This window comes from Epinephelus lanceolatus, chromosome 14, assembly GCF_041903045.1.
Source record: "Epinephelus lanceolatus isolate andai-2023 chromosome 14, ASM4190304v1, whole genome shotgun sequence".
NCBI lineage: Eukaryota > Metazoa > Chordata > Actinopteri > Perciformes > Serranidae > Epinephelus > Epinephelus lanceolatus.
Window position 1 is genome coordinate 45218836 of NC_135747.1, and position 23572 is coordinate 45242407.

Consider the following 23572-nt stretch of genomic DNA (forward strand, 5'->3'; position numbering starts at 1 on the left):
GGACAGCATGTGGGGGCGGAGTCAGCGCCTAATCTCTGTAACAACAGAGGTAATGGCGTCCGACAGCGAGATCATTCCTGTGGTGAAGCCAGCCACTTCATCTGGGCTCCGTCCAGAGACCTCAGACCTGCGGACAGAGTCTGACGGAGAACATGAACGTTTTTAATGTTTGTTTTCAGTCTGTCAACAAAAATCACAACATGTTTGTTCTGACGTGATGACGTGACAAAATCTGAGTTCAGACTGATCTGAAAAACATTTAAGACGTTTGCAAATCAATCTAAACTCAGAGTCACCATGGACATCTTCAGGTTCACACACCGATGGTCAGTGTGTGTGTAACAGGAAGGAAGTGACCTCAGAGAAGGCGTCAGTTTGACCCTGATCAGAGACTCAGAGGGACGGACAGATAACATTCGGCCTGTGTCTGTTGAAGCGAGCTGATATAAAACCAAAACAGGACTGGACTCGTCTCTTCTCTGGACGTGATGACTTTCTCTCGGCCTTTGTCTCCTCCGTCATGTTGTTCTTTCTCTGCTGATCCTGCAGCTCAGATGGCTGATGGAGGAATGTCCCGATGAAAGGACAGCTCCTCCTCTTTGTCACCTTGACATGAACCTGCTGCTTCTCTTCTCCTTCTGTTTTAAAACCTAACTTGAGTCTCACTCTGAAACCTTCAGCTCGTTGAGACGATCCTGAGCTGCTTCATCTGAATCTGTCACAGAAACATTTGTCTTCATTTGAGAGTCTCAACTTCCGCTCACGTCTCAGATCATATTTAACCTTTACTCACATCTTAGACCACATGTGGAAGTGTTTTTGTTGCTCAGCAGTAGAGATGCACCTGTTTATCCTCTGCACATCAGTATCAGCTGATATTCACCTTGTTGACTGTTGGTAATAAGATGATTCACTGACAGCACAGCCGATGACTTTCTGTTGTGTCACATCGTTTTTGCACAGGCTAAAACACAGAGCTCGAGACGTCCCATCGTCCTGGGGACAGTAGGACACATGTCTCCGATGTTTTCTCAGCATTCTAAAATCGATCTATAATAGATATAAAATATCATCTCTTGTAGTTTATCAGTGCTTCCTGCAGACGTCTGTGGTGGCAGCTGTCGACGGGTGATGAGTTTATAGTCGCAGGTTGGAGAAATGATCAGTTAAACCAATCAGAGCCGATCAGATCAGATCGGATTGATGAACAAGAGGAGCAGCTGCTGCAGAGGAACGTTTAAACCCAGGACAATCAAGGGTTTCACTTCCTCTGTACCTGATGTTCAGCTGCTCTGTCTGAGCTCGGCCAATCAGTATCAGAAACACTTTATTGATCCCTGAGAGGAAGTTGTGTCCGCTCTGTGCTGTGAGAACACGGTGCAGTGAACAATATAAATATATTCCAGCAGCACTCCTGATGAACAGAAACCAAAGTGTGGCAGCAGATGTTTTAATAGTGGTTCACGGTCACAGATAAACCCTGATCATACCAGAGACAGAATGAAGATGTGTTGTATGGAAGATGATTTTAATGTGAAAGAAGTTTATATTAAAGGTTGTTTCATAACTTTCTATGGTTCAGAGACGGAGTTACAGAGCGCTGAATGACTTTAAAACAGTTCAGGTATTGTTCATAATAAAGATTTCTTTATAACGACAACAACAACAACAAACATCAGTGTTGCCACAGAGTTTCTCAGAGGGTTCATTCCTACATGATGATGTCATTTACATGTGATCACAGTAAACTCAGTTTTACAGTGTCCTCGGTCAGTGTCGGCGTGGCGTCAGTCCCAGAGAGTGTCCTCTGGACAGCAGCTGTATTTCAAAACACTGTCTCTTACTAGGACTCAGCGTTTTCCCAGCTGCCTCTGCGTGGCGTTTAGAAAAGCCCTGATGTTGTGGTTTGTCGGCCTGGTTATTAGAGGTATCCATTTCACTGTCCATCTGTCCGTCTGTCCGTCCTGCCTGTGAGTCTAAAAAAAGGGCTGAGAGCCCATTGCGTTATGGAAAGTTGCACCAGTGCCCAGAATGAAGCCCCCATTACTACTACTGGGTCTGGTTACTGACGCTGTGGGATGCTGCCTGTCTGTCCTCCTGTCTGTCTGTCCCACTACATGTCTGTCTGTCTGTCTGTCTGTCTGCCTGTCTGTCTGTCCCACTACATGTCTTTATGTCTTTATGTCTGTCTGTCCCACTACATGTCTGTCTGTCTCACTACATGTCTGTCTGTCTGTCCCACTACATGTCTGTCTGTCTGTCCCACTACATGTCTGTCTGTCTCACTACATGTCTGTCTGTCTGTCTCACTACATGTCTGTCTGTCTGTCCCACTACATGTCTGTCTGTCTGTCTGTCACACTACATGTCTGTCTGTCTGTCTGTCTGTCCCACTACATGTCTGTCTGTCTGTCTGTCTGTCTGTCTGTCTCCTTGTCCTCCCTACACAGAGCTCCAGTTTGAATCCTCATAGTGAAGCAGCAGCAGTAACGTGTCTCCTCTTCCTCCCTCAGTGTGACTCTGCTCAGCTGAACTTGTCCTGTTCCTGTAAAGTTCCCTTCAGATTAAACCCCATTGTCACAGTGTCACCAGAGTCACAGTGTCATCAGAGTCACAGTGTCACCACAGTCACAGTGTCACCAGAGTCATAGTGTCATCAGAGTCACAGTGTCACCAAAGTCAGTGTCATCAGAGTCACAGTATCACCAGAGTCAGTGTCATCAGTCACAGTGTCACCAGTCAGTGTCATCAGAGTCACAGTGTCACCAGAGTCACAGTGTCATCAGAGTCACAGTGTCACCAGAGTCAGTGTCATCAGAGTCACAGTGTCACCAGAGTCACAGTGTCATCAGAGTCAGTGTCATCAGCATCACAGTGTAACCAGAGTCACAGTGTCACCAGAGTCAGTGTCATCAGCGTCACAGTGTAACCAGAGTCACAGTGTCACCAGAGTCACAGTGTCACCAGAGTCAGTGTCACCAGAGTCACAGTGTCACCAGAGTCAGTGTCACCAGAGTCACAGTGTCATCAGAGTCACAGTGTCACCAGAGTCAGTGTCATCAGCGTCACAGTGTAACCAGAGTCACAGTGTCACCAGAGTCAGTGTCATCAGAGTCACAGTGTCACCAGAGTCACAGTGTCATCAGAGTCACAGTGTCACCAGAGTCACAGTGTCATCAGAGTCAGTGTCATCAGCGTCACAGTGTAACCAGAGTCACAGTGTCACCAGAGTCAGTGTCATCAGCGTCACAGTGTAACCAGAGTCACAGTGTCACCAGAGTCACAGTGTCACCAGAGTCAGTGTCACCAGAGTCACAGTGTCACCAGAGTCACAGTGTCATCAGAGTCACAGTGTCACCAGAGTCAGTGTCATCAGCGTCACAGTGTAACCAGAGTCACAGTGTCACCAGAGTCAGTGTCATCAGAGTCACAGTGTCACCAGAGTCACAGTGTCATCAGAGTCAGCGTCATCAGCGTCACAGTGTAACCAGAGTCACAGTGTCACCAGAGTCACAGTGTCATCAGGGTCACAGTGTCACCAGAGTCACAATGTCACCAGAGTCAGTGTCACCAGAGTCAAAGTGTCACCAGAGTCAGTGTCATCAGAGTCACAGTGTCATCAGAGTCAGTGTCACCAGAGTCACAGTGTCATCAGAGTCACAGTCTCACCAGAGTCACAGTGTCATCAGTCACAGTGTCATCAGCGTCACAGTGTCATCAGAGTCACAGTGTCACCAGTCAGTGTCACCAGAGTCACAGTGTCACCAGAGTCAGTGTCACCAGAGTCACAATGTCATCAGAGTCAGTGTCACCAGAGTCAGTGTCACCAGAGTCAGAGTGTCATCAGAGTCACAGTGTCACCAGATGTCAGTGTCACCAGAGTCAGTGTCACCAGAGTCACAGTGTCATCAGAGTCAGTGTCACCAGAGTCACAGTGTCACCAGAGTCACAGTGTCATCAGAGTCAGTGTCACCAGAGTCAGTGTCACCAAAGTCACAGTGTCACCAGAGTCAGTGTCATCAGAGTCACATTGTCACCAGAGTCAGTGTCACCAGAGTCACAGTGTCATCAGAGTCACAGTGTCACCAGAGTCACAGTGTCACCAAAGTCAGTGTCACCAGAGTCACAGTGTCATCAGAGTCACAGTGTCACCAGAGTCAGTGTCACCAGAGTCACAGTGTCATCAGAGTCACAGTGTCACCAGAGTCACAGTGTCACCAGAGTCAGTGTCACACTGTCACCAGAGTCACAGTGTCATCAGAGTCACAGTGTCACCAGAGTCACAGTGTCACCAGAGTCAGTGTCACCAGAGTCACAGTGTCATCAGAGTCACAGTGTCACCAGAGTCACAGTGTCATCAGAGTCAGTGTCACCAGAGTCACAGTGTCATCAGAGTCAGTGTCACCAGAGTCACAGTGTCACCAGAGTCAGTGTCACCAGAGTCACAGTGTCATCAGAGTCACAGTGTCACCAGAGTCACAGTGTCACCAGAATCAGTGTCACCTGAGTTTCTGTCCTCGTTAACCTATTTTACCGTCTTAAACACAGGAGACATTAAATCTATAAACATAGCAGTGACTCAAACGTCTCAGTCTTGTAGTTTACCTTGGAGACATTTCTTCTTTCTGACGTCACCGTTGTTTTTTGTCTCTGTGATGAAGAGGCAGCAGCCGAGGTCTTCCTCAGAGTCCACTGTTCAACATGACTCATCACTACACACTGTTTATACTTACTTACTTTATACTGTGTGACATCACAAATGTTCTGATGTGAGGATGTGTTTGAGTCTGAGGGCGGTTTGATGGATTATAAGCTCTGGGACTTTGTGACGATCATTTCAACAACTTCCTGTTTGGTATTAACAGCAGCTCAGTCAGCAGAAGAAACAGTCTGCATTATATTTCTGCAAACTACAGATACATTACATTTGCATATTTCATACATATCATAGTGTTTCCAAAGTGACGGAGTCTATAAGATGACTGTCATCAGGAGGAGGAGGGGCTGGAGGATGATGTGACACTCGAGTGCCAAGCGAGTGATTGTGGAAGTCATTGCTGCATTTCCAGCAGCTTTGTAGCCACCAGCAGTGGGTGTTTTGTAGCAACCTGTCTCTGTTTTTTTTAGCTCAGATAGCACCATGAGAAGTGATTGTTTCTTACCGAGACATGGGCTCTGTGTTATCCAGGCGGGACTGTGACACCCAAACCTGTATTACAAGACAAACCATGATCTTTTCAGAACCAACCTGAGCACATTAAGTTTTAATGTATCTGCTACATAATGATGAACAGATTAAAGTGTTTTGTAGCAACAGCAGTTCTTGTGTTGTCTGAGTTGTTATCAGCCTTCAATGTGTGCAGACGTGACGCCTCTGTGACGCCTCTGATTACAGCGTCTTTATAAGATCTGGGTTCTTAAATCAGTCAGGAAGTCGTCCGTATGGTCGTCATCATCCTCAGTGAAGTTGACAGTGTTTTTATCCTGAGTTTTAGACAGCAGTGAGAACACGATATGACGTTTTGTGACTCAGTGAAGCTGCTACTGTTGTTATTGTTGTTGTTGACCCTCCTCTTTTTTTAATATTCTGTGTGTGTGTGTGTGTGTGTGTATCAGCTGAGCTGTGGAAACTGGTCATTATATCATGATCAGCAGCGTTTTCACAAGTGAACGCATCACTGCTCTGATTAATGAAGAATGTTACTGAGACCATGAACACACTGAGCTGCAGAAACAGGAAGTGTGTGTGTGTGTGTGTGTGTGTGTGTAAATGTGTATGAGTGTGCATTGAAGCTGCACCTGGCTCCTTGTCTGTGCCCCAGAGCCCAGGGGGGTGAAATAAAGAACGCCTTGTCCCAAAATCCATCGCACACACACACACACACACACACACACACACACACAGAGCCAGGTGTGTGTGTGTAGATTCAGGTCAAACACAAACAACAGATTATTATGTGAAAGTTTTTATTTTGACTGTTAGGATGGCACGTGTGTGTTACTGTATGTGTGTGTGTGTGTGTGTGTGTGTGTGTGTGTTGCTGAGGATGACTCCACTCCGCTGGCATTTCCTTGGAGGGAAGTCGCTCTTCTCCGTTCTTCCCTCATCTTAGTCCTATCTGCCTCCATCTTACACACACACACACACACACCTCCTGCTCGTCTTCACTCGTTCCACTTCCTGTCTCTGCAGATTTTCCATGTTTTCTGGCAGCAGCCTGGAAAAGTCCTGTGTGTCATTTACTCTCTGTTCACCTCACATCCTGTCAGACCTGAGAACAACACCATCATCATCGTCATCATCATCATCATGTGTCCTACATGTTGACTCACTGTGGGTCATTAGAGGCTGATATCAGAACTAGGGCTGGAACGATTAGTCGACTAATCGATGACTAATCGACTATTAAAATATTCAGTGACTATTTTAGTAGTCGACAAATTGGTCATTTTTCATAGAAAAGTACTATAAAGTACCCAAATACTCGTATTGCAGCTTCTTACATTCAGATATCGGCAGCTTTACACACTCTCCAATGACGGTGAACTCAAACCCTTTTGACATCATTTTGGGGTTTGGGAGAGACAGAGCGACATTTTTCAACATTTTAACACATTTTTCGATAAAATGATTAGTCGACTACTCGAAGAAATAATTGACAGATTAGTCGACTGAAAATAATCGTTAGTTGCGGCCCTACTCAGAACGATTTCCTGATGACTGAATATTCAGTTAATGTCAGAGCTTTGTTTAGTATTTAAATATGAATTAAGACCATACTGAGCCAAAGAGACTTTCGTCTGATCAGACTGACCTCAGATCAGTATCTCTTCTCTTTAATGAGAGATCCAGATCAGCCCCCCCCCTCTCAGAGTAGGAGCCAGAGGTCAGAGGTCACTCCAGGATCCTGGCGGTGGTGTACCTGATGACCTCATTAAACCTGGTCTGTGTCCTGATTGGACGGATCAGAGTGAAGGAGTCTTTAAAGGTCAGGAGGTGAAAGAGCGGTGGGGCTTGTTAAGATTCCGTCATCATCACTTTAATGACCTGATTTTATTTAGATGTAGTTTGGTCGGAGCGGAGCAGGCCGTCAGACCGTCAGCACATAAAGAACAAACAGCTCCAAGATGTCTGACGGGCCGCAGGTCAGAGGTCAATGAGTGTTGATGAGTAAAGTATAATCATCATGACGTTAGGTCTGACACTGTGAGACACCTCTGGACCTGCAGGTTAATCAGTGTGGAGGATTGTTTACAGCACAAACAGTGATGGAGGGTGCTGTTTGTTTGTTGGTTTGTTGCCCTCCTATGTCCTCCCACGTCCTCCCATGTCCTCCTGCGTCCTCCCGTGTCCTCCCGCATCCTTCTGCGTCCTCCCATGTCCTCCTGCGTCCTCCCGCATCCTCCTGCGTCCTCCCGTGTCCTCCCGCATCCTTCTGCGTCCTCCTGCGTCCTCCCGCGTCGTCCCGCATCCTTCTGCGTCCTCCCGTGTCCTCCCACGTCCTCCCGCATCCTTCTGCGTCCTTCTGCGTCCTCCCGTGTCCTCCCGCGTCGTCCCGTGTCCTTCAGTGTCCTCCCGTGTCCTCCCACGTCCTCCCACATCCTTCTGCGTCCTTCTGCGTCCTCCCGTGTCCTCCCGCGTCGTCCCGTGTCCTTCTGTGTCCTCCCGTGTCCTCCCACGTCCTCCCGCATCCGTCTGTGTCCTCCCGCGTCCTCCCGCATCCTTCTGCGTCCTCCCGCGTCGTCCTGTGTCCTTCTGTGTCCTCCCGTGTCCTCCCACGTGATCCCGTGTCCTTCTGCGTCCTCCCGTGTCCTCCCGCGTGATCCCGTGTCCTTCTGCGTCCTCCCGTGTCCTCCCACATCCTTCTGCGTCCTCCGGCATCCTCCTGTGTCCTTTAGGTCCCTATGAATATTATGTTTCTGACAGATTTTAGTGTAAAAATGTGACTTTGTAATGAAACTGATCAAATCTCAACAGAATATTAGTGATCACAGACTGTAGTCTGTAGTGATGCCAGAGGGTCCGTAGTGATGCCAGAGGGTCCGTAGTGATGCCAGAGGGTCCGTAGTGATGCCAGAGGGTCCGTAGTGATGCCAGAGGGTCCGTGGTGATGCCAGAGGGTCTGTAGTGATTCCAGAGGGTCCGTAGTGATGCCAGAGGGTCCGTGGTGATGCCAGAGGGTCCGTAGTGATGCCAGAGGGTCCGTAGTGATGCCAGAGGGTCCGTAGTGATGCCAGAGGGTCTGTGGTGATGCCAGAGGGTCCGTAGTGATGCCAGAGGGTCCGTGGTGATGCCAGAGGGTCCGTAGTGATGCCAGAGTGTCCGTGGTGATGCCAGAGAGTCTGTAGTGATTCCAGAGGGTCTGTGGTGATGCCAGAGGGTCTGTGGTGATGCCAGAGGGTCTGTGGTGATGCCAGTTTATAGTAAAGACAAGTTTAATGTTTCAGTCTTGATCAGGTCACATGACCGACTACTCGTCTGATATAAACCTTGACGTTTCCTTTAAAGCTACAGACAGCTGAATAAACTCTGTCTGTTGTCTTTTTATGTGTCCATATTCTCCAGGTGCGTGTTTGTATATATGTGTGTTTGTGTATATATGTGTGTGTGTGTGTGTGTGTTGTTTCTAACAAAGGAACCAGAGAAGAGGATGATGTCATCTTTTTAACCGTTGTGCGCCTGTCTGTGTGTTGGCGGTTCTGCTGTAATTATTACAGTCTGAGGACTGAGGTCACCTTTCACACACACACACACACACACACACACACTGGTCACAAGATGTGTGTGTGTGTGTGTGCGTGTGTGTATGTGAGTTAGAAAGTGATGACTCAGCAGAGCTGCAGTAACATGGATGCTAGGGTTTAATGGAGGCTGATGGAGGTTGGCCTCAACGCACACACACACGCACACACGCACACACAGACGTACATCCCCTCTGCCTGGACCTGAATGGGTTAACCCTTCATCGCTGAGGAGGCTGACAGTGTCTCAGGTGTCTCAGTCATGTTTGACACAAAGGAAACTGGATCATGTGACAGTTCAGACTCACACAGAGAATAGAACATGATGATACACTCTCTGTCTCTGTCCTCTGTCTGTCTCTGTCCTCTGTCTGTCCGTCCTCTGTCTGTGGAAACATGTTAGCTGTGTTGTTGTGAACCTGCAGAGGTGACGGAGGATTCTGTCATGATTTCTCACGAACTCTGATTTTATCTGAACGAGAGGAGAGTTGTGTTTAAAATATTTAAAGCACGTGTTGAGTTCTCTGAAGGTTCAGATATTTCCTGTGGTTGTACACGCTGTTGTCCAGACAGATTTATTATCATGAACGTGGTTTTGTTTTTATGGCTCCACCTGTGAGGCTGCTGAGTGTGATGGCTCACCTGTGAGGCTGCTGAGTGTGATGGCTCCACCTGTGAGGCTGCTGAGTGTGATGGCTCATCTGTGAGGCTGCTGAGTGTGATGGCTCACCTGTGAGGCTGCTGAGTGTGATGGCTCACCTGTGAGGCTGCTGAGTGTGATGGCTCATCTGTGAGGCTGCTGAGTGTGATGGCTCCACCTGTGAGGCTGCTGAGTGTGATGGCTCATCTGTGAGGCTGCTGAGTGTGATGGCTCACCTGTGAGGCTGCTGAGTGTGATGGCTCACCTGTGAGGCTGCTGAGTGTGATGGCTCATCTGTGAGGCTGCTGAGTGTGATGGCTCCACCTGTGAGGCTGCTGAGTGTGATGGCTCATCTGTGAGGCTGCTGAGTGTGATGGCTCCACCTGTGAGGCTGCTGAGTGTGATGGCTCATCTGTGAGGCTGCTGAGTGTGATGGCTCCACCTGTGAGGCTGCTGAGTGTGATGGTTCATCTGTGAGGCTGCTGAGTGTGATGGCTCACCTGTGAGGCTGCTGAGTGTGATGGCTCACCTGTGAGGCTGCTGAGTGTGATGGCTCACCTGTGAGGCTGCTGAGTGTGATGGCTCACCTGTGAGGCTGCGAGTGTGATGGCTCACCTGTGAGGCTGCTGAGTGTGATGGCTCATCTGTGAGGCTGCTGAGTGTGATGGCTCACCTGTGAGGCTGCTGAGTGTGATGGCTCACCTGTGAGGCTGCGAGTGTGATGGCTCACCTGTGAGGCTGCTGAGTGTGATGGCTCCACCTGTGAGGCTGCTGAGTGTGATGGCTCACCTGTGAGGCTGCGAGTGTGATGGCTCACCTGTGAGGCTGCTGAGTGTGATGGCTCCACCTGTGAGGCTGCTGAGTGTGATGGCTCCACCTGTGAGGCTGCTGAGTGTGATGGCTCATCTGTGTGGAGGTTTCTGATCGCTCAGTCTGAGCTGTAAAATATAAAGATGCTACTGTTACTGTCATGTGATGTTAATTCTCCTATAAGTCTTCATAACCTGAACAACAGCCAGATGCTGCTCCTGATGATGATGATGATGATGATCACCTTCACCTTCCCCTCATCTCTCCTCTCCTCTGTTCTCCCTCCAGGGTCGACATGTCAAGACGGGTCAGCTGGCGGCCATCAAGGTCATGGACGTCACCGAGGTCAGTGAACACTGTGATGTTGTGTCGTAGGGTTAGGGCTGTTCAGGGCTGATCTGAACAAACAGCTGCTGATGACAGAAGAAGAAGTTACGATGAAGCATGACGTTTATATTTGGTATAATGATCTGAAAAAGGTCACAGTGTCAGGCTGAGTGATTTATAGATTATACTTGATGTATCTATAACATCAGATGATCAAGTCATGTTTGAAGTGAGCAGAACGAGACTGACCTCAGTGTTTGGGTTCTCACTTCCTGCTGCGGCTCTCTGCGTCTCACACAAACATGATACGTCACACACACTCCTTCATCGTCCATCCAGACCTCTCTACTGGGCGATGGCGTGTGTGACAGTGAGTTTTTTTAGAGATGTTACTGTTTTGTATGACATCAGTCCCTCCTCTAACAGAGAGGATTTAATATGATGTATAAAATATGTGAGGCTCATAAAACACAGCAGCTGCAGCAGTGACTCACCTTTGAATTATTTCATTGAATCTGTCGTCCTCAATCAGAACCATCTTTGATATGACGGTTACCACCAAAACAAACTGTCCCCCTGTCTCCGCCTCCATCTGCCTTCCCCCTATATGTCCCCACCCTGCTCATACCAGTGTTTTCTCTGTTAACACAGTCCCAATCAATCAATCAATCAATCAATCAATCAATTAATCAGCTGTATTCATAAAGCCCAATATCACAAATCACAATTTGCCTCACAGGGCTTTACAGCATACGACATCCCTCTGTCCTTATGACCCTCACAGCTGATCAGGAAAAACTCCCCAAAAAAACCCTTTAACGGGGAAAAAAACAGTAGAAACCTCAGGAAGAGCAACTGAGGAGGGATCCCTCTTCCAGGACGGACAGACGTGCAATAGATGTCGTACAGAACAGATCAGCAGTGTTCAGTCTGATCATCACTCAGCTCTCAGTAGTGTTTCTTCTTCTTCTCTGGATGCAGCTCAGTTTGTATCAGAGGTTCGACAGATTTCAGTTTCCTGAGGGAAGTTTGAGTCGATCGTTTTACAGACTGCAGATTGTGTGTTTGTATTTTGGAGCCTGTGGGTGCAGAGTTTGTGCAGAGGAGTGGAGTCAAGACCCAGAGGGCTGTTTCCTGTCGGTGTACTCAGAGCCAGTGTTTCTGTGTCTTTTATAAAGCAATATGGATGGAGGAGGAGGATGTGAGGAGTGTTTTCTGCTCCTTCCTACTCATCATCAGCTCCATGAGACAATGGGAAAAATGTTCACAAACACATATTTGAGGTCATCTGACCGTTTCTGTCCCAGTTTTAAAGAGGAACGAGTGTATCATGGAGCCTGTCACAAAACAGTTATTCTTAAAGAGGACTGGGCTGGATTTGTGTAGCTACAGAAGACCTGATAGACATAAGATCTGCCTACAACCTGTCTGAGTCAGTTTGGGTGAGTTAAAGGTTCAGATGTTTTGCAGTGAGGTAGTATGAAGCACTGACCCAGGGTCAGTGTGTTACCACAGTTAGATGTTGGTCGTCTTGTCTGCAGAGCACCAACATGAGAGCAAAGTGATGTGCAGCTATAGGCAGCAATAAAACAGACATCTGCCATCAGTTTGGCTGGACGTTATATTTACAACATTTCCACCACTTCACCCTGCCGTCAGACAACCCTCTCTGACAGGAAGCTGTTCATGGTTTTAGTTTTCCATCTCAGCTCTCGTCAGAACCAAACTCCATTAACAGAAACAGTGATTTTAGCTGGCTGAAGACATGAGCTGCAGGTTTACTGCTGCCTCGATCCATTAGTTAGTCTGTGTTGTTGAATCTGATTTAAACCTTTAAAACATCAAAGTCACACAGTGACACAAACACACTAACAGACGGAAGCAGCAGTCGACCTCCTGTGTTCACTGATCTTAAATCACTGTTTTTCTAAATGAAGTCTGGCTCTGAGGAGAGAGAGATAACAGCTGCAGTTCCACATCTGAAATCTCGGTCTGACAGTAAGATAACGTACACTTAAACTAATGTTGTCGGTTTGGGTGGTTAAAATGTATTTTGTTGTTGCCTCCGTCCACAGCAGGACATTATCTAACGTCTGTGTCAGTACTTCTGCCTGCTGCTTCAAACTGGGGTTGTGTGACAGCCGCCATCACCAGCGGCGGACTCAGTGAAACACAGTCGTGTGTTGTTTGTTATTTGTTGCTGAGCAGGTCAGAGAGTGAACGTGGATTTTAAGAGCTGAGACGATGTGATGAGAGCTGTGAGAGTGAACTAAAGCAATAAGGTGAAGCTGGCATCACAGAGCTGAGGTGAACAGCACAGCTGGTGATAATGTAGTTCTGTGACCATGCTGATAAACAGGAAGTCATGTGGTTCACTGTTAATGCAAGAATATTTATTGTAACCACAGCTTCTCCCACCATCAGTGAACGTACCACAGAGAGGTTCAGAGACACAGTTTTGACCTCTGACTACAGGCTGAGATGTGCAGAGGTTACAGAGAGGACGTGAAGCAGCAGCATGAGGAACATTTGCTGGAAACATGTTTCTGTGTTCATACAAGCTGAACGTCTGAAGAGAAACACACATGGAGGAAATCTCTCCAACATGGCGGCTCATGTTTTTAACTGTCTGAATGTTTGGAGTTTCTGCAGTAATCCTTTTCCACACGCTTCAGCTGCTCTCTAAAATAAACTCTGAGAGTTCGTCTGGACGCTCGCCAACAACCACTGTCGAGCAGAGGAAGCTGTTTGTGCTCTGGAAAAAGCTCGAGAGTCTCACGTGCACACATACACACACACACACACTCACACACACACACATAATCTGTTTGTGTGTGAGTGTGTGTGTGTGTGTGTGTGTCTCTGCTCCCCGTGCATGTCCTGTCATATGTGCTCTGACCCACATACCACTTCCTGTTCCACATACAGAGCAGGAGAGAGGATGAGGAGGGATGAAGCACAGTGTGCTGAGCTTTAAGGAGGTTTTCATCTCTCAGTATTGATACAGAATATAAATCAATATCAATTAGGGCTGTAGTCTCCTGGTCGACTAGTTGATTATTTGGTCCCTATGCTCTCGTCCGACCAAATTCTCATTAGTCAAATAATCGCCGTGTTACTTTCATGAGGAGAAAAGTGCTACATCAACAGCTTTCCAGGATTAATCCATTATTTCCTGTGGGGGGGGGGTACAGGCTAAGTTACCTGTGAAAATGGGGGTGTGTTCAAAACACCCCCTTTGTTGACAGAAAGTTGAACTCGCCCACCCTCACGCTCAGCGTCGCAGTGACGCAGACCTCCTGTCTGTCTGAACCCAATCCAGATGGTTTGGGGTGAGCTGGACCGCAGAGTGAAGGCAAAGGGGCCAACAAGTGCTAAACACCTCTGGGAACTCCTTCAAGACTGTTGGAAAACCATTTCAGGTGACTACCTCTTGAAGCTCATGGAGAGAATGCCAAGAGTGTGCAAAGCAGTAATCAGAGCAAAGGGTGGCTATTTTGAAGAAACTAAAATATAAAACATGTTTTCAGTTATTTCACCTTTTTTTGTTAAGTACATAACTCCACATGTGTTCATTCATAGTTTTGATGCCTTCAGTGAGAATCTACAATGTAAATAGTCATGAAAATAAAGAAAACGCATTGAATGAGAAGGTGTGTCCAAACTTTTGGCCTGTACTGTACGTCTGGCCGACGTTGGCCTGATGTATCAAGTTTCGATCGTTAAGACGTAGCAGGGAGAGCGTTTGCTCATTGCCAAGACGTCGCTGAGATGTCGGCCTTTAATCGAAAATGATCACCACGTGACCTTCAAACGATCAATAAAAAGTGCTCAGTGAGCGCTCCATCATTAATATTCGTATGCTTCGTTAACTACGACCTTTATTCATTTAGGTCGGACCTTTCAAACTACAAATATTTCACCATTCCATGTGAGAAATCAATGCTAACGTTCAAAAATAGCTGACTGTTACCCTATTTCGTGTGTAAGCGTGCACAATGAAGAGACAAAAGTCAATTTGACAAACTTTATTTTCAAATTTCCACAAACAATATCTGATGGCCAGTCTGCTTCTCCTGGCAGCCTGCAAGACGCAGAAAAGATGATGAGCACATAACTTCAAGAAACAAATCCCAACTTCACCACTGTATTTTTTTTTTGTTAGCAATTCAGCTGTATTTTAGCCAGATTGAAGGCTTTGGGTCCGTCACTCTGCTTAATTTAGTGTTGTAACGGTTAAATAACGGGATCCGGCGTTAACTCCGTTAACTGTTAACAGTAGCTCAACAATCAGTCCTTCATCTCGGAAAAACATTGGTTTCAAAATGGCTCTATTACCTGTAGCCACCGGGTCAGTTTGCTTTGCAGAGGAGGAGACCTCGACTGATAAATTGCCCATAAAATCATATTAACAACATACCGAAGGCATTCTTAAACTTCACTATTTGACCTCCGCGCTCCTCTCCGCTCCTGTCAACCCACACTGGAGCACCTGTTCTGGGATACACAGTGTCGGCCCGCCCCGCCTGACCTCCACGCTCCTCTCCCAGACACTTGAGCACATGTCCAGGGCCCCGGAGGTCAGGCCGGGGGGCCGCAGGACCACGGGTGGCAGCTCCGGGCACTTCCACTTTAACCCAAAACGAGTGCTCACGATAACCAGATGAGCAGATAACATCAACTAGGGAAAATAAAATGAAAACACCACAGTTGTAGCCTGTTAGCTAATATGAGCTAAACCGCTAAACTACCTAACAGCTAATGAAAAATAACGTTAGCTGGTGGGGACCTGTGCTAAGCTATATACACAAAGTCGTGCCTCGCCACTCACCAGGAACCTCTTTTAACGGTCACAGAAGAAACAACATAGCTATTTTCTGCCAATTTATTCCAGTTAGCTTACCTGAAACCAACTGCGATGCTGTATCCTGCGAGCTCAGTTCCAAACAAACACTGCGGAGATGAAATTCCGCCTCTGTGGCGACTTCTGTATGTGGGCAGGTATGGGCCGACCCAAAGCCAATGTAACAGAGACGTTTGATGAGCTGGGACAAAAGAGTATTAAATTTAAAGATACCCGCCCATGCGGCCGACGCTTGTCAGATGTTATAAATTCCGATGTGTCGTCCTCAGGCCGACGTCGGCCAGATGTATGTGTGCTATCTGGGTAGGCTAATGTATACAATGTAAAATGCCATAGGCTGGCGCTAATAACATTAGCATGTTGTATTTGTTTGGAAAACGTGTTTAGTATAAGACAGTTGTTTTGTCAGTGAATGTTGTGAGTTGTAATGGAGCCAAATTATGTGCCGTTACCTTTGTTACATGTTGCTGTTGTCCCTGGTTTTACATGAGAAGAGGGAAAGATCGCTAGACGCTAGGCTAATTTATACAATGTAAAATGCCATAGACTTGTGCTAATAACGTTAGCATGTTGTATTGGTGGGGAAAATGTGTCCAGATAAAGACAAGTGTTTGTCTGTCAGTTCTGCGATTTATACTGAAGCCAGTTTGTGTACTTGTGTTTGAAACTGTCTCTATTAAACCATGTTAAATGTGTGTTTAATGTGTGTTTAATGTGTGTTTTGAATCAACTATATAAATAAAGTTTGATTTGAACTAAACTTTACAGCTCTTAACACAGTCCTCCACCGCCGACTAGTGTTTTGGAGGTGTAACTGCAGAGTGACACAGACGCCATCGCAGAAGTAAAAATAACGTGCAGATTATTTTTCCTACGACTAATCGATTAGTTGAAGATTATGTGTGACTTTAGTCGACGAAGATTTTCTTTGGTTGACTACAGCCCTAATATCAATCAATATCAATCAGTTCAGTGTTTCTGCCGAGACTAGAGATTCTGTTGATCTGAAGCAGTGAATTTAATATATTCAGAATGCGAATAAACTAAAATCTGAATCATTTGAGGACAGATTTCAGAGTCTGAACCTGGAGCTGAGCTTTGTTTTTACCTCCACCTTCTGTTCCCTGAGCTTTGTCTTTACCTCCACCTTCTGTTCCCTGAGCTTTGTTTTTACCTCCACCCGTCTATTCCCTGAGCTTTGTCTTTACCTCCACCTTCTGTTCCCTGAGCTTTGTCTTCACCTCCACCTGTCTGTTCCCTGAGCTTTGTTTTTACCTCCACCCGTCTATTCCCTGAGCTTTGTCTTTACCTCCACCTGTCTGTTCCCTGAGCTTTTCTTTACCTCCACCTGTCTGTTCCCTGAGCTTTATCTTTACCTCCACCTTCCGTTCCCTGAGCTTTGTCTTCACCTCCACCTGTCTGTTCCCTGAGCTTTGTTTTTACCTCCACCCGTCTATTCCCTGAGCTTTGTCTTTACCTCCACCTTCTGTTCCCTGAGCTTTGTCTTCACCTCCACCTGTCTGTTCCCTGAGCTTTTCTTTACCTCCACCTGTCTGTTCCCTGAGCTTTATCTTTACCTCCACCTTCCGTTCCCTGAGCTTTGTCTTCACCTCCACCTGTCTGTTTCCTGAGCTTTTTCTTTACGTCCACCCGTCTTTTCCCTGAGCTTTGTCTTCACCTCCACCTGTCCGTTCCCTGAGCTTTGTCTTTACCTCCCACCGTCTGTTCCCTGAGCTTTGTCTTTACCTCCACCTTCCGTTCCCTGAGCTTTGTCTTCACCTCCACCTGTCTGTTCCCTGAGCTTTTTCTTTACGTCCACCCGTCTTTTCCCTGAGCTTTGTCTTCACCTCCACATGTCTGTTCCCTGAGATTTGTCTTTACCTCCACCTGTCCGTTCCCTGAGCTTTGTCTTTACCTCCCACCGTCTGTTCCCTGAGCTTTGTCTTTACCTCCACCTTCCGTTCCCTGAGCTTTGTCTTCACCTCCACCTGTCTGTTCCCTGAGATTTGTCTTTACGTCCACCTGTCTTTTCCCTGAGCTTTGTCTTCACCTCCACCTGTCTGTTCCCTGAGCTTTGTCTTTACCTCCACCTGTCTGTTCCCTGAGCTTTGTCTTCACCTCCACCCGTCTGTTCCCTGAGCTTTGTCTTTACCTCCACCTGTCTGTTCCCTGAGCTTTGTCTTTACCTCCACCTGTCTGTTCCCTGAGCTTTGTCTTTACCTCCACCTGTCTGTTCCCCACATGAAGACGACGCTCACTGTGTGTTAGCTGAGACAAGATGCTTATCTCTGCGGAACCTTCGGAGACGGCGATTCAAATCATCAGTCAGCTGAGTTTCCTTCAGGTTCAGCAGTCAGGTTTTTTCACTTGTGTGGACGTTCCTGTCTCCAGATGTAGCTGCAGAGCGGCTGTCTTTGTTTCACGCTGCTCTCTAGTGCAGACAGCTGCAGACACAGACCCAGGGTGAGTCTGAGGAAGACGGAGGCAGCTGCCAGGAGGAAGAGAGGCTTCATCCGGTCAGACTCTGAGATAACGTTATCTGCTGTCCTGAATTTACAGCTCACAGATACCAAACACAGATCAGTCTCTGGTTTTTGTTTGATATTGAGTGTCGGCAAAAAGATCAGTCGTTAGCATAGTTAGCATGAATTAGCTCGGAGGGCTAACTTGGATTGTTTGCTATATTACGTGATCGTCTCTGTCACCCTGAACGTTTAACTGACCCCCATTCATTAACTTTATACAGAAAAAAAGGAACAAGAAGTCAAATATTGAAAAGCTAACTGACATCATTCTGAGTTGGTTACAGCCCTAGAGTCACATCGATATTTGTTGTGATTTTTAAGAACTGTGATTCTGCAAACACTGCGATTGATTTTAGAGTGACATGCAATTTTTGGAAACTTTCTTTAACACTAGGCCAGAAATAATATATATAATAATATATATCATGAGACATATGTCTAAAAACAAAGCGCAAGTTATGTTGGTCAGTTTTTCAATCAATCAATCAATCAATCAATCAATTTTATTTATAAAGCCCAATATCACAAATCACAATTTGCCTCACAGGGCTTTACAGCATACGACATCCCTCTGTCCTTATGACCCTCACAGCTGATCAGGAAAAACTCCCCAAAAAACCCTTTAACGGGGAAAAAAAACGGTAGAAACCTCAGGAAGAGCAACTGAGGAGGACTTCTATCTCAGCAGCATCATAAACTGTATATTAAACTAATGACTGTTTTAATGGTCTGTTGTTTAAAACAATTTTCATCCAGTTAAACATTTTGTGATATTTTAAAGGTGAATTAAACTTTACTTACTAAAAATTACATGTACAATAGAACATATTTAGAACATATCTAGAGTAATAAATTCAGACTTATTGAAGTAAACGTAAATGTTCAGCTGTCCTTGCTGTGTCTCCCACTGTTTTATCTGTGGCAGCCTTCATGGTATCACCCTCAGTAGAGGCTGACGTGACTTAAATTCAGTGGTGGGGTTGACAGTGGATGGGGCCTACTCTGTGTAACAGCAGCAACAGAAAGTTTGTTGATCCGGTGGGGAGTTAACGCTGGGCAGGCTGATTACAAATGTCCGTGTTGTCAGACCGTCGCCATTTTCTGCTTTCTCTCTTCAGTTTGTTTTTCTTGAAATAGACTTGACATCACATTACTTGATTTAGCTATTAAAGAAATCAGTTTTTTTAAAATCAGATACATAAATGTATTGATGTTTTTACCTTACAGTCACATTTATTTTAGTCTTTAACATCTGTTGAATATTTTCATCCAGGTAAAACATTATTTGATTCCAGCCACTCAAAGTTTGATCCATGAGTTTCTTTTGTGAGATCTTTTGTTTTTGTCTCAGTGTTTTTAGGTTTCTACAATTCAGTCTGAACAAACTTTGATGTGAAATACTTTGTGACAGATCAGATTCATAGTAATACCTCAGCCTGATAAAGATCAACAGAGGTCGACGTGTCTTTAACCTGGAGGATCATTTCCTGTTTAGATACAACAGGAGCACAGCGAGCGTTTAAAGCCATGTCCTGTTAAAGACATGTCCACCTCTCTGTCAGAGTCTCCATCCTCCTCAGCTTCCATTTGCCATCATGCCTCCATGTTGTGGTGGTGGTGTGCTCCCCCGGGGGGTCGTGGCTCTCTCAGCTCTGCTCACACTAGGTGATGTAATACTTCAGCAGCAAGATGGCTGCCGCCACCCAGTCTGCCCACCGTGTCATACCCAGGAATGATAATGAGCAGCTTCAGTGACAGACAGTGGACGTGTAGTCTGAGGGAACATGATACAGAGACTGACACAGACACAGAGACAGAGAGAGACAGACAGAGTGAAGGACGGACAGAGACAGAGACAGACAGAGACAGACAGTGAAGGATGGACAGAGACAGACACAGAGACAGACAGAGTGAAGGACGGACAGAGGTGAGGTGTGGTTAATGATGGGACACATAAAGACGGGGCGGAAGTCATTACTGGAGACGGACTGAAGGTGAAGCTGCGAGGACGAGAGTGACAGAGACACTGAGTGCCCACAATAAATGGACAGTGGACAGATAACACAGAGAGACAGATGATGTCACCGTCTCCTTGTCAAAGCAGCTGTGTCCAGGCCAGTGTTCACTTCCTGTAAGACTGTAAAACCAAACCCTGTTCTTTTTTCCTAAACCCAACCACATGCTGTTGTTGAAGAAAGACGATGTCAGTTGGTGGCGTTGTACCGACGTAGTGCTTTTATTTTGAAAGAGACTGTATCAAACTGTACATTTCCTGTGAAAACAGAAGTGTATTTTGAAAACAGACAATGCATGTAACAGGCTGAAGTTGACACGGCGTCCCAGAACGTCAACAACCAACACACCCAGGGTACCTTGGACGTCATATGTGGACGTGGAAAGTCCATGACCAAATGTGGACATGTGACGAGGTCACAGTGAGGATGATGATGGAAATAAAAGTCCACTGACTTGAGTAAAAATAATTCTTTAAAAAAACCTATCTATTAATTTCTTGAAGTATATTGACTGATTGGTGACATCATCAAACATTATCAGCAGACTCAGTTTGACGGCAGGTTTTTAGTCGGTGTCTGTTTTCTGTCCTGATCATGAAGAACTGTCCCTGTGTCTCTTCTGCTTCTTCTTCTTCTTCTTCTTCTTCTTCTTCTTCTGCTTTTTCTTCTTCTTCTGCTTCTTCTTCTTCTTCTTCTTCTTCTTCTTCTTCTTCTCCGCTCAGCCTGTCTTCATGTCTTGGTGAATCATGTGTATGTCCTGCTCCTCCAGTCCGTTCTCAGCGTCTGTAATTATACTGATTCGTTCCAAAAACGTTCACATGACCAACAATTAGTGGGCGATGGGATGTTCAGTGTGTCTGCGTGTGTCAACTCTCTGGATGTCTGTCAGTGTGCCACTGCTCTTATTGTTTAAATATCTGGCGGACTCACGGACAGACTGACGGCCTGGCTCACCTGCTGGGTGACTGGCTGGCTGGACTGCTGATGAGCAGATTAACGGTAGCACTGGTTGGCCTGCAGTCTGGTCCGTCGGCCTCCTGGCTGGCTGGTTGGCGAGCTGCCTGGTTAAATGACGGGCTGCCTGGCTGAGGCAGGAACCAACGGGCTGGCTGACGAACACCAACTCACAGGATTGGCTGAGAGGCCGGCTGACCGACTGACCCCGTCATCTTCACGGAGAGTCAGAACTCTTTAAACGGGCTCAGCAGATTAAAGCTAAATGAAGAACAGACTGTTTCTGTGGTGCGTTCATGTGGCGGCGTCTTCTCAGGAATATTTCAGCTGCAGGAAACAGCAGATAATGTACACTGTAATAACAGCCTGATGTCTGTGTGACACTACCACACTTTAAGATGTAACAGCCTGATGTCTGTGTGACACTACCACACTTTAAGATGTAACAGCCTGATGTCTGTGTGACACTACCACACTTTAAGATATAACAGCCTGATGTTACCGTACACCAGAACAGTTTGGACACAGCCTCCACACCCACTGACTATCTGAGTCTGTACTCGCAGGTTATATAAGAGTTTACAAAGATTTAGGATGTTTGCAGCGCCACTATTCACAGACTACAACCAGATTCTTTTTTAAAATCATGTCCCATCATGCTCCTGCTGGAAAATATGACCCCAAACTCCCTTTAAGAAATTCATCATATAAACAGTTTCTTACATGTCTGATAAAACACGTATAACAACAGAAACACAAGATAGGAGTCTTCATATGTCGACAGTGTTCTCGTCAGTTTGTCCTTTATATGATCAGTTAAACTGTGTTTGTGTACAAACTTTATATTTAGGGTTACCAACATTTATGTCGTCACCTCGACTCGTCACCAGCCTCCGACGGTCAGCTCAGTGTTTTAGTGGGAGGAGACAGTTCTTATAAAGTTTTGAAAAACATTGAACTCATTGATCTAAAATAAGGCCTCAGTTTGTAGAGACTGCCCGATGCATCGATTAGCTGATTATATCTGATGATATCAGCCTCTCACAGATATATATCTGTGTCAGCATGCATGTTACCTGATATGAAGGTTGAGTCGTCAGCCGCCTGTCGTCTGTCGCTGCTGCAGCACACGATAAGACGTCTGTGTTTTGACTTAATACTTACCACTTCCTGCTAGAAAAGTCGTACCTGTGTGACAGCCGACAGAGGGACGCAGCTACCTGCAGTGATCAGGACAGTGGCTGGAAAATGTCTCTGCACAGTGAAGAAATATTTACTAAAACCTTCAGTTAAAGTTAAAGTTCCTCTGACAGTCACAGACTCTTCTCATATAACGTTTAACTCTTTGCAGTTCAACGTCACGTCTGAATTCTGTTGTTTTCTTACGTAACTGTTTTCAGTCCTGTTGGACGACACAGTGTCTCCTCGGCAGGACAGAGTCGGGCCATTTCCCTCCGCTCTCAGCTCTGCTCTGATTGGTCCAAAGGTTTCCTGATAAACTGAAGTACTAAGAGCTCTTCACGTGTTTCTGCTCTGTGGATATACAAGGTTTCTGCAGTGCTTGGTTTGCAGAGGAGTCTGTGCCGCCGCCCGTCACACTCTGTCTTATCGCCCGGCCATAATAACAGTGAAAATGTCGTGTCATGTTGACTCCGGTCGGCCGGCGGGATCAGACGCACTGATTCAGGTTCAGCTGATGTAAATAAATCTCACAGTGCCTCAGTGATGGAGGAATAATCAGCTGATCTGGTGTCTGAGTCTGAGTGTGTGAGTGTGTGTGTGTCAGAGTGTGTGTGTATGTCCAGTAATATCCTGAGAGACGTTGGTCTCTGTTATCGTCCTCACCTCAGGCTGCTGTATCTACATATTTGTTCAGAGTCATATCCGTCAGGACGGTACTTCAGACATCATGTGTTTCCTCGCTCGGCTCTTCAGCTGAAAACAGTTTAATAATAAAAAGTTTTATTTTGACTTTTTTTTACAGCTCTTATTTATTTTCTTTATGAGTCACTTTATCAGTCGCTCCACTGGGACGAGGGCCAGAGCTTCAAACATTACACACACGAGGTGTGAATATTGTCGGCTCGTCTGACTGAAACACGGTGGAGGAAATCTGTATGTTTTGAAAATGTGTCCTCTGATAGTCACCTGTTCTCCTCTCTACACTGTGTAGTGAGCTGCTGGACATCCTGTGGTACAGATCAGCCTTTAGTCCATCACAGCGTTAGATCTCCAAACCTCACTGTGAAGGACCGTCTGGACTTCAGACTCAGAGCTCAGCACAGTGAGCCGAGAGTGTAAAACTAACACAGATGAAATATGGACTTTGGTTTAAAGGAGACACTAGCCCTTTTTAAACAGGAATTGTGCAAATTTGCAGGAAAGCCCAATCAGTCTTTTTTCAGCATTGACAGTATAAAAACAAAATCAGGGAGTGCAGCAAAATGCCACCTACCTACTTTTGTTTATACAGAATGTGCCTTTTTATGTGCCAAGTAACAAAACGTGTAGCTCAGCGTGTGACGTAAAGTCAGTCATCATTAAACTAGCTAGATAGTTACTTAGATTAATTTACAGCATTGTGTAAATGCGGCGTGAAGTCTTTTTTTTTTTTCTGGGATGCGCCGACAAAATCTTGGATGTGAGCCAGCTAGTGCAATGATTGGAGTGACGCAGGCAGACAAGATGAAATGCT

The 23572-nt window shown here is 46.1% G+C and overlaps 1 pseudogene across 1 annotated transcript in view; it reads left to right on the plus strand.

The window, feature by feature from the left end:
- The window catches only part of LOC117249249 (mitogen-activated protein kinase kinase kinase kinase 4-like), a 147352-nt pseudogene that overhangs the window by 43642 nt on the left and 80138 nt on the right, over positions 1-23572 (plus strand). Inside the window, exon 3 of the transcript XR_013493306.1 lies at positions 10481-10537. The product of XR_013493306.1 is annotated as a mitogen-activated protein kinase kinase kinase kinase 4-like (transcript). The remainder of the gene's footprint in view (positions 1-10480; positions 10538-23572) is intronic.